Genomic DNA, 11,391 nt, shown 5'->3' with positions numbered 1-11,391 from the left:
TAAAGTGATGACAAATGTCAATGTGTTTTGTGCGTGAGTGTTGAACTGGATTCTTTGAATGATCACAATAAACAATGGGGGGGGGGGGGGGTTCACTCTTAAAACCATAATCTTCAATCATTTTGTTCATCCAAAGAAGTTGTGAACAACAACTTCCGGCTGCCACATATTCAGATTCAGCAGTCGAAAGTGACACACAGTTTTTCTTACGACTATACCATGAAACAAAGTATTGCCAAGGTAAAAACACCCACCCGTAGTGCTCTTTTTATCGTTCACATCACCAGCCCAATTAGAATCACTAAAACCTACAAGGTTAGTGTTGGTTTCCCTCGTATACCACAATCCCAAATCCAATGTACCCGAAACATATTTCAAAATTTTCATAACAACTTTTAAATGGGTTACCTTTGGATCAGATTGGCACCTAGCACATAAACACACACTGAACATGATATCAGGACGACTATCATTCAAATACAAAAGACTCCCTATCATGCTGCGATACATGGTGTTGTCAACACCAGCCACAACACTGTCTTTTCCTAATTTTTCACTCGAGCTCATAGGAGTTTTCATGTTCTTAACATTCTATTTGCAAAACTTTTTCACCAAATTCTTTGCATACTTACTTTGACAAAGAAAAATCTCATCATTTGATTGCTTAACTTGTAGTCCAAGAAAAAAAGTTAATTATGTTGGAACACGTGTTCTCGGATCAAAGATGTGATACCCGGTGCAGCGGAAGTTTAAAATTTTTATATGGAACGATTCCATATCATGGGTATCAAATCCTAACGATTAAATTATTCAAGTAAAATAATAATTACAATTAATATTTTACCTCTTCAAGCTATGGCTTGATTATGGACTCCAACAGATTAAATCTGCTCTTGTTGTAAATCCCCAGAATCGATGAGTTGCTAGATCAATCTCCGGAATTAAGTCCACGAACAGAAAACTAAAACCCTCTGATTGATTGCACTAGAAATCAATCAGATGTTTATCGAAGAGATTAAACAGATTTGATCTGTCAATTCAGAAAGTAATTTTTCATAAAAATCACAGACAGAATTATCTCAAAAAGGAGAAGAGGATTTTCGAAAAACCCTCTAGAATATATTATGTGATTTTCAAAAATTGCAAGATGGAATAAAGTAGTATTTTCGAAAATTACACTTATATATATATATATATAATTTCTAGACTGGTTTAAGTTATATCTCTATTAGTACACTAACTCTTTAGGGCCCATAATCCATAACTTAAGCCCAAAAAGCCAAGCCTGTTATTATAGAAATTAATATAAAATTTATCATGACTCCGATTGATAAAATGATTTTACCAATGTGCATAGAAACCATTTCTGCACCTTTTAAAGTCAAGATAATTTTTTTGAATCCGAATTCAGTGATGTCCAAAAATGTCCATCCCTATGTCATTTTAGGAAATTCCACTCCCTTTAATTAAGAAGTCCAACTTCTCTTTCATTAAATTTAACTCTTTAAATTTAACTATCTCAACGGGGTTTAGTAATCCATTACTTGTGTGACCCTCAATGGTTCAGGGATACAGCTAGCCGTGGGCTCACAACTCCTTGTGACTCGGAACAACAATCACTACAAGAAAAAAAGGGAAACGACAACAGATATAATCCGTTGTCGTAGGGGTCAAAAAACCGTTGTACTTTTAGGTGTTGTCGAAAGTATAGCATACGACAACGGTTTATATCCGTTGTGTATTCCAACATATGACAACGGATATGCAACAGTAAATATCTGTTGTCGTACACACTATTTAACCACGGTTTATAACCGTTGTCTTAAGTTGCCTTTTACAACAGTTATAAACCGTTGTCTATGTTGGCATACGACAACATATTTGCAAAAATTTATATCCGTTGTCGTATGTTGACATTATTCAACCACATTTCAAAACCGATGTCTTATGTAGGTGTACGACAACATTTCTGCAACAGTTTAAATCTGTTGTCTTTTGAGGCATACGACAACAGTTTTACAACAGGTTAAATTTGTTGTTTCTTAAATAAAAATAAAAAAAATTAATAAACAAATTTTCAATATTATAAATCAATCAAAATTTAAAATTTTTAAAATAAAATTTAATATACAATTTTACAGTATTACAAAACATCATATCAAAGCAACAAACTTTACAAGGAAATCCTAAAACTTCGCAGGTCATTCTTTGCTATACACAAGACACTTCACCTTAAAAGCATCGAAAATATTTCTTAAGAATCTGCTTGGTTGCACGGTATGCATGTATTTTCCACCTCTGTTGCCTTGAATATATAATCTAATTTACGTGTAGCTTCAATCGTGTATGTATTCTCTTTTGCCTGCTTTTGTATTAGTGCCAACCACTGGGGTATCTCTGGGCTCAGGGTGCTCTAACTTGAACATGGAGAGCCTACAATCCCAGGCTTGCCTGAGACAACAATGACGGTGTGACCCATTTTTTGTAGCTATCTTTTGCCAACTTTTTTCCTGTCGCATGCTCTAGATATTTGAGGGATATAAGAGACATGAGAGGAGAAGAAAACATTTCCTAGTTTTATGAATGGTGTGCAGGTATGACTCATTTGCATGAAGTACAAAGAATCACTTGACGTCTCTCACCCCATTTTTTCTTCCTAATGATTCCTAATGAAATATTTAAGTACAAATCCGGCGTATAGAAATATGTGAATGGCCAATAACAAAGTTCTTAATAAAAAATACCAGTAAATAGACAAGACACATACAACTATCATACCAAGTGCATGTACAAGCAATTCAACCAATGCATCCATAACATCAGTACCATAATCCCATAGGCTAATTCCAAATATCTGAAGTACCAAAAAATATTTAATAAATAACAAAGTAAGTTACACCGAGAAAAGTAAAAAACAAGAATTAATGCAAGTGCATGAACTCACATCACCAAGAAGAGATCAGATGGTCTTGGAATCTTGAACCATTTGCAAAGTCTTGAAAGTATCTCTTCATTACAAATAAAACTAACCGAAGGTTATGCTGCAATAAAAATACGTATGAATTCAGACTTCAGTAATATCATTTTCCTGAAATTTGAAACTTTGTGCAAATCTAGTATTATAAAACAGAAGGGATATAACACCAGAGCCATCAATGTTTAAAGGTAATGCCATCACATGCTGAAATCATTAAAAGGAATTATATTAATCCATCATTCTCAAGAAAATGTTAGAATTAACAGGTATATCAAAATCACCAAATCTTTTTGAAAATTAAGCATGAGAAATAAGTTGACAAAAATCATTTTTTGACTGAGTACAAAGATATTTAGAGAACAAAGACTAGTACAGGGCCAACACACTACATCCTAAATAGTGTTCTCTTCCAGAAATTCCCATAAAAAATAATCTCACTAAAAAGCATTTTGTGCATTATAACCCGAAGACACAATTAATTTTTGTATTTAAAAAAAATAAATAAAGAAACCCAAGTCATAAAAATATTGATCTCGGGGCTCAATTGAAAAAAAGAAAAGAAAAGAACAAAGATATTGACGAAGCAAAAGATTTTACAAAATTGTTGTGGCTTGCAAATGAAAAGAACAAGTTTGAACAAATGAAAAGTTTTCACTCATTTAAAAAATAAAAAAAAACAGATAATTCGTTCAATTGCATCAACTAAAAATGATAATGGTGTATGCAACAACAAATAAAAGAGTATAAATCTAAAAAACATCTGTGAGTGTAAAATCAATTGATTTTATATTTCCATTCATTTGCCCAGTTTGTATCAGAACGTAGGCCATGATCTCATTTGAATCAGTATTTGCTTTCCGTAATTAGATACTCACAAGTAATGAACAACGAGAAAGAACTTACTGGAGAACCACAAAGAAGGGAGAGTCTGAAACGAGAAATTACCCAACACAAGAGCTATTGAAAGGCCAACGCTGCGAGAGAAAGTACCCAATTTTTAGCTTCATTGTAATACGTATTGAAACCTTGAAATCTAATAAGCATACAAGTACCTCCTAATCATAATCCACACATGAACCCATGCCATTCCTCACGAATAAATTAAAAAATCCCCCACAAAAAAAATAAAACGGCATCAAAATTGCGAAGAAACTCAAATCACTTTTAAAAGTCTTATTGTATCACAAGGACTAAATCAAAGCATAAAATAAAAAATTTTAAAAATTGCTTTAAAATAAGTTTACATTTCAACTACTAGCTCTATAAAAATATTTTTAGAGATAAAAAAATAAATATATTACTAGACTTCTGATTCTTATTCCGAGCTTTTAGAGTACTACATGACGTCCCAAAGACATACGTACAACAAAACAAGACTTTTAGAGAGTATGAAACTCCACTTACCTCAACACATCTCAATCCAAAAGTTAGCCGTGACTCCTCAAGTTAGTCTATGTTTCAACTTTGCAAGCCCAGCAGGAAGCATATTAATGTTCCTGTTATTACAGGACGGCGATAGAATTTTCTTCCATCATTTGTCGCGAACTTCTCTTTTGGGAAGTAAATCCACTCTCCTGAATCTGAAATTAAACCTACGCAGTGTTTGGTTCAATTGATAGGATTATTGAATGATTATTAAATGAATGATAAAAGAAATGATAAATAAGGATTGATAATTTGTGTTAAAAATATTATTGTGTTTGTTTTGATTTTTAGGAATAAGATTAAATAATGGTTTAAAATTTTTTGCCAACAATATCATTTATATTTTATTGGATGGGTGATTTTTAGATTGGAGGGAAAGGGTAATTATGGAATTTATGAGTAAGATAAAAATAAGGATAAATAATACTAGGGTGAGATGAGGGTTTAGTTAACCTACTATAAAACAACTTTATCCTTTCTAGGTTAGATTAACTTGTTTTAATAAAAATCCTACCAAACAATGGATTAAATAAAAAATCACACACAAACCTACCTAATCCTTTGTACCAAACACTGCGCTAGTATATATAATGAAATAAACACTGGCCAATATCAGGATTGCATGGACTATAAATTTGACAATTACAAATTGCCGAAGATACAGGAGGGGATGATCAGAATGATCATGACTAATTGTGTTTCTTGAAAGAAACTTCAGTATCTCATCAATTATTATCACCTGCAATAGAGAGACGTAGTAGTTGAGACGAGTCAAAAATGTTTCACAGTCAACACTTCAAGTATCAAAACATCCATTACATCCCCCTCTTAAATCACTTCATCGTTGAAGCAACCCACAAGCTTACAGGAGAATCATTTTACTTCATCGGAACACATACTTATGGGAAAAAGACAAATAGATACAAAACAACAGCCCACTCTTCCCAATTTAGTGGTGTAACCTATCACAATAATTTAACAACGTGAAAAATACAAACATGGTTCTCTGTTGAACCCAAAAGGGGATAAAACGATAATGATTTTCTAAAATAAAGAGAATGTTAACTTACATAGAAAAGGGCAGAAAGTGGTTGCACATAAAGGATGAGCACATAAAGAAGCATTGTTAGGACAATTGATCTGAGGAGCCATAAACTAGAAATAATGTTAGGTACTAACAAGAGAGATTGGTTTTTACTGAGGTTGTTCAATGCATTGAACATCTCGACAACCACAAGTACAATCATTGAAACAGTTTACAGATGTCGATCACTATAAACACTAAACACGGTGCAAGATTAATCAGTTTTTCTTGTTGAGAAAGTGTCAAAATTTATCTAGGTGGACACAGAAAAATGTATTAGTCCGGTGTTGCTGAAACATAAGAAACAGAAACACTATATTTGCCAACAATTATGGGCAGGTCTATCAACATAACACACAAATCATCTATAAAGTATATAGTTACAACAATAAATCATTTCAATGTAGCTGGTCTGAACTCTATTGAAGCATAGTAAGTTAGAAAACTCAACTACAATACTCACAGACATCATTTCGCGGCCATAAAAGCAAAGCTCCCATCGTTTTTTTCTTTTAAAAATAACACAAAATCAGAGCCGCCTAGAAACGAAATAAACCCAAATCCATTGGCGCTTGCTCATCCATAAACATATCCTCTGGCAACCAGAAAGATCCCAGCATGAAAACCTTGAAAACCAGTATCTCACGCCCTTGAAGCCTTAAGATCGACCTGAAATAAGTCATAAGTTTAAAGATTTTGTGATTGAAAATTTACCCGGAAATAGGTCGCAGAAAGTGCTCATTTTTGGGCAGAAACGAGACAAAAAACAAGCGATTCATGGTCGGAAAAGGATCCCTCCACCAGTCCGCCCCTTTTTGCCCGAACTCCAAGAACAACTGAAATTTATTGTTGTCGAGGCCGATCTCAGAGCGCCAGAGGATGTATGTAGGGTGGCCCTCTGCCAATATTTCCTTGACAAGCATCTTGCCCATGTAACCTGTTCCTCGTACATTGAACAAGACAAAGTAGGGAAAGAAAATGGCGGTGAGGCGGCGTAAGGAAAGGAGCGGAAGGGAGAGAGAGGAGGCGGAGGGGAGAGCTAGGGCTTGGGTTTCCTTTCTTTTTTTATTTTGTAGGTATATGTGTATATGTAATGTGTTTAATAAAAATAATAATAAAAATAAAACAAAGACAACAGATCAAGAAAAGTGTTGTCTTAAACTATATAATACAATAAAAATGACAACGGTTAAAGACAACTGTTGTCATAGAGCTCCAAAAACACGCGCATAGACAACGGTTTTAAAAATCGTTGTCGTAGATCCTTCAAAAACCCGCTCATAGACAACGGTTAATTAAAACCGTTGTCTTAGACCATAAAAACCAGCTCATAGACAACGTTTTTAAAAAACCGTTGTCTTTGACATATATTAGACAACGGTTTTTCAAAAACCGTTGTCGTTTTCCATTAAAATTTGGCTAACGACAACGGTTTTTGTAACAACCGTTGTTAAAGGCCAAAAGACAACAGTTTGTGTATAAAAAACCGTTGTCTTTTTAGTGTGGTTAATTAACATATTTGTTGTAGTGAATTTCCGACTTACCCATCGAATCATGGTCAGAGCGTCTAGCAACATTGCCCCATGATTCCCTATGTATCACTATAGTGCCTGCAAGAACCAGTAGATTTTGGTTAGCGTACAGTACGGTCCCTTCATCCATATATCCCGATCGAATCAACAACCATTGGTACATCGAGAGTCGTTCGAGATTCGATAACTATGCAATGCATCTTGAAGATCAAATAGTGACATCGCATGTGCTACTAGGAAACCATGTAACCTAAAGCACATCATGTACTCTGGCCAGAGATTTGTCACACTAATATCTCCTTAGATCGCATAGGATACCCACACTCACAAGCGTGTGGTGAATCCTTGACAACAAAGTATCGACTCTTATATGTGTTGTAACTGTACCCAATCCCGACACCTGATGACCCCCATAGAGTCGGTAAACGAGTCAAAATACATTACTAGAAGATAGAGTCTCCATGATGTTTCAAGTAGTAAGGACTAATGGTGTACAACCAAAACCACGGACTTATCCACTCAATAAATGATAACCACTTGGAAAGTTCGGATAGGGTAGTTCGATTATTCATCATATGAATATCCATTTGCATGCTTTGAACATTTCTATGTTCCATACCAATGGAACGTGGTACTCGGCATCGCAAATGCTAGTCTCAATCTCGAGCGATTCTTATCCTTATTTGCGGACGGCTCAATTGACTAGGAACTGTTTAGAATATACAGTACTTATAAGATGTGTTTCATGATAGTCATCCCAATGCACTATCACATCTTAAATGCACTCTAGTATATTCAAGGTCTTCATCTAAACATCGTATAGTATGTCACAACATAATAATATGATAAAAGATAAAGTAAATACCATTATAAAAATATAAAATATATTAAACAGAGATTGTTTACATATAGAGTCATCAAAGCCCTTAGCAACAAGTTGGCTAATCGGGCACCTACTCTTTAAATCTCTCACTTGCCCTAAAGCCAACTAGTCATACTACGTAGTCCCATTGCTTCGCAATGTTTGTCAAATAATGGACCTCGCAAGGGCTTAGTAAGTGGATCAGCGATATTGTCTGCAGAGGTCACTCTCTCGACAGTGATATCTCCTCTTTTCACGATCTTCCGGATGATGTGGTATTTCCTCAGTACGTGTTTGGATCTTTGATGAGACCTTGGTTTCTTTGCCTGAGCAATGACACCAGTGTTGTCACAGTACACCGGGACTTGACCAACAACTTCAGGAATTACGCCCAACTCTTGGACGAAATTACTCATCCAAACGGCTCTTTAGCAACAGCTGATGCTGCAATGTATTCTGCCTCAGTGGTGGAATCCTCTGTGGTGTTCTGCTTGGAACTCTTCCAAGAGACAGCACCGCCATTGAGCATGAATACAAATCCAGAGGTTGACTTCGAGTCATCCACGTCACTTTGGAAGCTAGAGTCGGTATAGCTTTCCAATTTCAATTCTCTTCCTCCATAAACCATGAATACATTCTTAGTCCTTCTTAAGTACTTAAGAATATCCTTCACGGCTTTCCAATGCATTTGACCGGGATTGGCTTGATATATGCTCGTGACACTCAGAGCAAATGCCACATCCGGTCTGGTAGATATCATCCCATACATGATACACCCTATGGCTGACGCATATGGTATGTGTGTCATTTTCTCTATTTCTTTGTCAGCCTTGGGAGACATAGACTTGGATAGAGAAACTCCATAACACATAGGAAGATGTCCTCTCTTGGACTCATCCATAGAGAACCTTTTCAATATGGTGTCGATGTAGGTTGCTTGAGTGAGTCCTAACATTCTCTTAGATCTATCTCTATAGATTTGTATTCCTAGAATATAGGATGCCTCACCCAAGTCCTTCATCGAGAATCTACCTGATAACCATATCTTTGTTGACTGCAACATCCCTACATCATTCCCAATGAGTAGAATGTCATCAACATAAAGCACTAAGAACGTCACAACATCCTTAGCTTCTTTCTTGTACAAGCATGGTTCCTCCGGGTTCTTGATGAAACCAAAGTCCTTTATTGTTTCATCAAATTTCTGGTTCCAACTTCTTGATGCTTGTTTGAGAACATAAATTGATCTCTGAAGCTTGCATACCTTATGCTCGCTTCCCATGGATGTGAATCCCTCGGGCTGCATCATATAGATCTCTTCCTTAATGTTTCCATTAAGAAATGCAGTATTCACATCCGTTTTCCATATCTCATAGTCATACCAAGCTGCTATGGCAATAAGGATTCTTATGGACTTGAACATTGCGATTGGTGAAAAGGTTTCATCATAGTCAACTCCTTGTCTTTGAGTATAACCTTTTGCTACCAATCGTGCCTTGTAGGTCAGTACCTTACCATCAGGCCCAAGTTTTCTCTTGTAGATCCATTTACACCCTATTGTAACAATTCCATCGGGAGGATCTACTAAAGACCAAACTTGGTTTGTATGCATCGAGTCTATTTCCGACTGCATAGCTTCAAGCCATAAATTCGAATCCGCATAAAAAATTGCTTCCTTGAAGTTTCTTGGATCACATCCAATGTCGGGTTCACTTTGATCCCCTTCAAGAAGTAGACCATATCGAATAGGAGGTCTAGAAGTCCTCTCGGTTCTTCTAGGAATAAGCGTGTCATTTAATGGTTCCTGAGGTGTATGATCGTTATTTTGTATCTCGGGTTCTTCTCGAATTTCTTTGAGTTCCATCATCTTGTCTTTCTTATCAAGTAAGAACTCCTTCTCCATGAAGGTGGCATTACTCTAAACAAACACTTTTTTTTCAGTAGGATGATAGAAATAATATCCGATTGAATTCTTCGGATATCCTACAAAATAACATAAGGTGGATCGACTATCCAACTTATCTCCCACTGTCTGCTTCACGTAAGCAGGACATCCCCAAATCCTCAAGTACGAATACTTAGGAGCTTTGTCATCCCATAACTCGTATGGAGTTTTATTCACTTCTTTAGTGTGGACATTGTTCAACAACAATACCGCCGTTTCAAGTGCATAGCCCCAAAACGAATGTGGGAGCTCAGTGAAGCTCATCCTCGATCGCACCATGTCCAACAAAGTTCGATTGCGACGCTCCGAAACACCATTTAGCTGAGGTGTCATAGGAGGAATCCACTGAGAGAGAATCTCATTCTCTTTTAGATAGTTCAAAAACTTGGTACTTAAGTATTCTTAACCTCGATCCGATCGAAGTGCTTTAATACTTTTACCTAGTTTTTTTTCTACTTCACCCTTGAATTCTTTGAACTTTTCAAATGATTCAGATTTATATTTCATCAAATATAAATACCCATACCTAGAATAATCATCAGTAAAGGTAATGAAGTAGGTGTGACCAAAGTTAGTACCAATACTAAATGGGCCGCAAACATCTGTATGGATCAAATCCAACAGATTTTGACTACGCTCAGGTTTTCTTTTGAAAGGAGTTTTAGTCATTTTTTCCTTTTATACAGGACTCACAAGTTGGTAGAGAGTTAGTATCAGACATATCAAACATGCCTTCTCCTACTAGCTTGTTCATCCTCCTTGAGGAAATATGACCTAGCCTAGCATGCCAAAGGTTTGCCGGGTTTTGACTATCGTTTTCCCTTTTATTTGTTGTTACCGGTTTATCAACATAATTAACTGGAACGCCTTTTAATTTTAAGTTATATAGATTGTTTTTAAATTGTCCATTTCAAATCAAACATTCATTCTTGTAAATATTTCAAATCTCATTCGCAAAATTGCAAGAAAAACCATCTCTATCTAGAATAGAAATAGAAATAATGTTTTAATTAAATCTTGGCACAAATAAAAAACATCGCTCTCAAAATATAGCTTAAAATTGTTTTGTAAAATTAAACAAATGTTTCCCATAGCTTTGGATTCAACTCTGGAACCATTCCCGAGCCTTAACTGGGTCTCACCCATCCTTAGTCTACGACTTCTTGTCATTATCTGCAAATCATTGAAAATGTGAGATCTACATCTGGTATCCTATACCCAAGAAGTAGTATTAAGTAAAACATTTATTTAATTATAAAATGTATCCTTTGCAGTTCGTAATTGCTCGATATATTATTTGCTGTTGCGCTTCCAGTAACTGGGTTCCTTGCAGTGATGGCAAACTCCTTTAGACTTGTCTAGCTTTCCATGTAACATTTGGCCTTGAGATCATGGTCCTACCATTTCTTTTGTTCGGCCAACTTTTCCGAAGTTACATCAGCCGGGTTTATTTTCGGAGGATCCTTTTCTAGCACGTAGAAAATCTTCTCCGAACTCAGGACAATCTTTAACTTACGGAACCATTCCGTATAGTTTTCTCCAGTCAGTTTGTTTTGTTCGAGAATT

General features: G+C 35.8%; 1 long non-coding RNA gene across 1 annotated transcript; it reads right to left on the bottom strand.

Moving 5' to 3' along the window:
• Positions 1–2,212: 2,212 nt before the first annotated feature.
• Positions 2,213–4,535, bottom strand: LOC140867602 (uncharacterized). The gene is made up of 4 exons (XR_012145199.1): positions 4,382–4,535; positions 3,881–3,951; positions 2,945–3,041; positions 2,213–2,522 (listed from the first exon to the last, which is right to left on the bottom strand). It is a non-coding gene; the product is annotated as an uncharacterized lncRNA (long non-coding RNA).
• Positions 4,536–11,391: the final 6,856 nt, after the last annotated feature.

Source organism: Henckelia pumila, chromosome 4 (assembly GCF_033568475.1).
Source record: "Henckelia pumila isolate YLH828 chromosome 4, ASM3356847v2, whole genome shotgun sequence".
NCBI lineage: Eukaryota > Viridiplantae > Streptophyta > Magnoliopsida > Lamiales > Gesneriaceae > Henckelia > Henckelia pumila.
Note: the sequence above shows the minus strand (reverse complement) of the source record. Positions and strands in the feature narration are given on the sequence as shown.